The sequence below is a fragment of the Melitaea cinxia genome, chromosome 18 (assembly GCF_905220565.1).
Source record: "Melitaea cinxia chromosome 18, ilMelCinx1.1, whole genome shotgun sequence".
Lineage (NCBI taxonomy): Eukaryota > Metazoa > Arthropoda > Insecta > Lepidoptera > Nymphalidae > Melitaea > Melitaea cinxia.
This window is the reverse complement of record NC_059411.1, coordinates 335,671-341,524: the sequence shown is the minus strand read 5'-3', so window position 1 is coordinate 341,524 and position 5,854 is coordinate 335,671. Positions and strand designations below refer to the sequence as shown.

Genomic DNA, 5,854 nt, shown 5'->3' with positions numbered 1-5,854 from the left:
ATAATATTATTTAAATATATTTATTTAATGTTTTTTTTTACAAACAAGTTTCGTTTAAATTTTAATACATAGGATATCAATTAAATATTCACAAATTAACTATTTGACACGAATTATTGACATTAATATAAATTTAAAAATATATCGACACGTATTAAACCATCAAAAATACATAATTATTACAAAAAGTTATTTCTGAAAAAATGATGGCACTATATATCAATTTATAAGAATTAGAAATAATATCGCTACAAATACACTGATGGGAACCTCCGCTCAATTCATCATTAGCTTATCTTGATTCCCCCTTTCTCAGTATTTAAACTATAAATTATGATTCGCTAATCAATAAATAATATTATAAGTGTCACGTTTGTTACCCTGACGCGTGACACGGCGACTGACGAGCGCTGTTAGTTTTTGTCCCGCCATCAACCTACTACCGTCACTTGACATGCCAGTCTTATAAGGAAATAGTTGTAATAAATAAAATGTATAATTCAAATAGGATAGTGGAAAATCTTAACGGTTCCATTCCGGAGGTCTTTGATTAGTTTTTATGTTGAAAATCGGGCTTATGTACACTGTCTCACACTCTGTCACTTACATTGTAATAGTTGACAGTTGTAATTGGTAGACATGTTTATTTACTTAATAACTTATTGCACATTCAGTAACACAAAATCAAAAACAAAATAGCTTAAATCAAATAGGCTTTAAAAGCACCTTCGAAATGTCATTTTACTAATTTTATTTATTGTCAAAAGTGAAGCTATCACCGATTCGGAATGTATTTACATATATTTATATGCAAAGAATAATTAGCAAGAAACTCCGCAGTTAATACAATAAATAATAGAATACTTTTATTTATTTATTTATTAATGACTAACTTAAGATATGTACATATTTAAAAATAGTGTTAAATCATATAATAGTTACACTAAAAAAAGTTCAGACATACAGTCTTGACGCACCCTATTCCTAATTTAATGTGCACGATTATTATATTACAGTCAGACGTTATTTAAACAAATATTTCTGAATAAAGTAAGTGATTGTACCTAAAACAAGTCCTCCAGTAATAATTAATACGAAAATACCGTACTATGATATATAAACTGCAGGTGATCCAGAAGAAATGGCGTTACATTATGAAATAAAATAGTTCTTACGGTAATCAACTGCATCGCTGACGTGTGATGGACGCGGCCAGCTTTTTATTGTTTTAATATTTATTGCCTTGTTGAGCTCCGTTAGACGAGTGGACCAGTTCTAATAGGCCTGAGCTACTTAAGTTATCATGAATAAAAAAAATATCTCTGCTCTGTATTTGATTGTATATGATTTTAAAATTACGTGATTGCGTCTCGGAACTGTGCAGCCGTGAGTTCATATTTTTTGGGAATTTGAAGAAACAATTTAGACTGTTTGAATTTCTTAATCTCTAGTCATTTAGACGTAATTTTATTTAGTCTGGATGTAATTTTATTTAGAACTGTTTATTTGTCCTAATATGTGTGCCTGTGTCCTGATTGAGTAACAAATTTTCATCTAAAGTTTTGCATTTATAATATTTGTATGATGTGCATTACATTTGATTACTGTATTTAAACCTTTTCTGTCTTTTTTTTATGTCACTAGGTCGGCAAACAAGCGTACGGCTCACCTGATGGTAAGCGATTACCGTAGCTTATAGACGTCTGTTACACCAGAATCATCGCAAGCGCGTTGCCGATCCTATCCCCAATCCCCCCAGGAGCTCTGGTCACCTTACTCACCAACAGGAACACAATATTGCTTGAAAACAGTATTATTTAGCTGTGATCTTCTGTAAGGTCGAGGTACTACCCCAGTCGGGTTGCTCCATATTTTCAGCAGGAAATTCCTGCTGTGCCCTACCTCAGTTAAAAAAGTCTCTCTCTAGTTACCTCTTTTGTTATTTTTTTGAAGTTACACTTCTTTTGGCACGTTAGGGAAAAATGATGCGAATACATTTTTACGATGCGCGCGCACACCGCCACAAAAACATCCAAAACCCTGAAGCTAGCTAGTCAAGGAAGAAGAAGTTAGCAACGTGAAGTTAGCTAGCCAATGAAGTATAACTTCTTACGTGCGTACATAAGTACACACATACTTTTTTTATTACCTCAGTATTTGAAATCACTTCTGCCTATCGCAGTCGACTGCTGGTCGTAGGCCTCCTAAGTTCGCGTCAAACTTCTCGGTTCTTGCAGTCCTCATCCAGCTCCCACCGGCGATCTTTCGTAGATCATTGTTCCAGCAAGCCGGAGGACGTTTCACACTGCATTTGCCAACACGCGGTCTCCACTCCAGGACACGTCTACTCCAGCGGCCATGGGTCTTGCGACACAGGTGACGAGCCCACTGCCACGTGAACTTGCTTAATCTACAGCTATTTGAGATATCAAGAAAATATTATTAATTCAAGTTATCTGCTACTAAAGGCAATATATTATGTATATTATTATTATCAGTCATTTTAATTTTCTATGAAGAGAAACACATAAATAAACAGTCACAAAATAACCCAAATTGTGATAGAATTACATAAATATTACGAAAAGTTATACAAGCATAATCATCCACATATATAGGTTATATACCCTACTATTATAGAGAATTAATCGTGATCCGTGATTCAAGTAACCGCCAATAAAGCAGAGGTTATTAAATTTGTCACGTGACCTCGTCAGATCAACGTCAGTCGTAATTTCACCTCCGTGATACTTGCCCAATTGTTGTTTGAAGGGTCAAGCCACATGTGGAAAATGTCACAAGGAATTTTGTAGAGTGACAGACGTGACGAAATAAGTTTAAATTTTTGAAGTGAAACTTTTTTTACGCACGCTTGACTTGGTGAGTAAGCTGGTGAATGCGTGACGAGAGCGAAAAGAGTTACGAAAAGTGTGATCGAACGAGAACCTACTAGAGGAAATTGACTGCGGCGTTTGTTTCGACGACCGCTTTGTTGTAATCGTGTGTGTGCCCTATCAGTGGCACCTAAACACCGACGGTTGCGGGTACGATTCTCGCTCGGAGTGGATATTTGTGTTTATAGAAATATTTATTTCTAGTCTGTTTCTTAGGTCTAGTGGCTCTCCCCACCTTGCCTCGGAGAGCACGTTTAACTGTCGGTCCCGGTTGTTTTAATGTTCATCTGTTAGCGATCGTTATTCATATTAAGGAATATATCTGTCAACCCGCAGTAGAGCAGTGTGGTGGATTAAGCTCTGATCCTTCTCCAACACGGGGAAAGAGGCCTATGCCCAGTAGTGGGATATATCAGGCTGAAGCGTAGCGTGTTTGTTATTTATTGATAACAAGGTAATCGACCGTATGTGTCTATACCCTAACATCACAAACACAACTTGTCGGTTCGAATCTCGTTCGCAGGCTGTGATTACGAGGAAAGCAGACCCGCGCTCCGCCACAATGGACATCATAGCTATTATTAATTTAATTTGCTCCGCTGCTTGCAAAACTGCTCTATATGTGTAGGACTGGCTCCAACGGAAGGCTTTTTTAACCGACTTCCAAAAAAGGAGGAGGTTCTCAATTCGACTGTATTTTTTTTAAATGTATGTTACATCAGAACTTTTGACCAGGTGGACCGATTTCGACAATTTTTTTTAATCGAAAGGTGGTGTGTGTCATTTGGTCCCATTTAAATTTATTTGAGATCTAACAACTACTTTTTGAGTTATATCTAATAATGCGTTTTTACTTGACGCTTTTTTCATCGACCTACGTTGTATTATACCACATAACTTTTTACTGGATGTACCGATTTTAATAATTCTTTTTTTGTTCGAAAGGAGATATCCCTAGTTTTGTACCATGATAAGGCAAGGATTTGATGATGGGATCCCAGAGAAATCGAGGGAAACTCTCGAAAATCCGCATAACTTTTTACTGGGTATACCGAATTTGATAATTTTTTAATTTAATCAAAAGCTGATGTTTATCATGTGGTTACATTTAAATTTTATCGAGATCTGATAACTGCTTTTTGAGTAATCGTATAACTAATTTTTGATAACGCGTAGTTACTTGACTATTTTTTCGTCGATCTACGACGTCGTACTCGTCGATGTAATTGAAGTCGGTTTTTTTTTCGTTTGCGAGCAAACACAATTATTTATTTAAAATAAGTTGTTTCAAGCTTATTTTTGCACAGACACGCAAATGTTTACTACTTTTTATTTTTGCGAGTTTTATTTTAATAAAAAACGAATAATGGATGTTTACAGTTTTATTGTACAATTAAACAAAACTATTTAAATTGAAAAAAAAGATCATTGTTCATCATATCAGGTGTCAATGTTAACAATCGAGACCGACTGCTTCAGATGCTCACTAACGCTTACGTGGAGACACACGAGGACCAAAACTAAATATATGCCCTGAGCGGGAATCAAATCTGGAATCGCTAGGGTTAAGGCGACAACTAATACTATACCAGATTTGCTGACAGAGTGAAAGAAGAAAAAATGGCTGTCAATATCTACAAATACTTTAACGTATGACAATAGACAATGTCAGTGTATTTTGTCAGTGTTTCTGTAAATATGTATATGTTATTCAGTCTCTATAACTTCGCCGAGATTACTCTATAACTAGCTGTGCCCGCGACTTCGTTCGCGTGGAATTTAACAAAAAAAAAATTAATAGATAAATTAATTTCTAAAATAAAAGTAGCCTAAGTTACTCCTTATTACATCAGCTACCTGCCAATGAAAGTCCCGTCAAAATCGGTCCAGCGGAGATTAGCCGGAACAAACAGACAGACAAATTTTAAAAAAATGTAATTTTGGTATACGTACCGTGTTACATCCGTTTACATTTAGTAAAAAGCGGTTATTTTAATATTACAAATAGATACTCCCAATTTATTTTTTTATATAGACTATCGAGGTTTTAAGTACATATAAAACTAATTATAAAATGACTTAGGGCTGTTACCAAGCTTTGTGAATATTTGTTATCGTAGACAAGGACCGTGTGGCCTAATGGATAAGGCGTCGGACTTCGGATCCGAAGATTGCAGGTTCGAGTCCTGTCACGGTCGATAGCATTTCCTTCTGTATTAAATGCCTTTTTTATTATTGAGTACTTGGCCTTTTCAAGCGCCATTTTTTGTTTCGATTTTCTGTTATAACTTTATTGAAGTGTAATGAGATCCTTTGAAATAAGCAATGTTCAAGCCAGCAGTTGTTTATTATTGCATTCGTATAATTATAATATTTTACTTACTATATACTATGTAATACACATACATAATACTAGCTGTATTATCTACTGAGGTAGGGCACAGCAGGAATTTCCTGCTCAAAATATGGAGCAGCCCGACTGGGGTAGTACCTCGACCTTACAGAAGATCACAGCAAAATAATACTGTTTTCAAGCAGTATTGTGTTCCTTTTGGTGAGTAAGGTGACCAGAGCTCCTGGGGGATTGGGGATTGGGTCGGCAACGCGCTTGCGATGCTTCTGGTGTTGCAGGTGTCTATAAGCTACGGTAATCGCTTACCATCAGGTGAGCCGTACGCTTGTTTGCCGACCTAGTGACATAAAAAAAAAGTATTATTACAAAATAGTTTATTTATAATGTTGAAAAAATTATTCTTAATTTATAATTTAAATCCGTCTGCATTGCAAACGCGAATGATAATTTTATCTCTACATTTTCTTGTGGTAAGCAGCGTACTCCGTAAAACTACTTACTACTACTCCGTAAACACTCGCGTACCTGTATCAACAGGACTTAGACCACGCTGATTAATCTTCATTAACCACCTATTTAGAAGAGTAATTTATCCGGTAGTGATAAA

The 5,854-nt window shown here is 35.7% G+C and overlaps 1 non-coding gene across 1 annotated transcript; it reads left to right on the top strand.

Moving 5' to 3' along the window:
* The first annotated feature begins 5,019 nt into the window (after positions 1 to 5,019).
* Positions 5,020 to 5,092, top strand: Trnar-ucg. The gene has a single exon. It is a non-coding gene; the product is annotated as a tRNA-Arg (tRNA).
* The last annotated feature ends 762 nt before the right edge of the window (positions 5,093 to 5,854 follow it).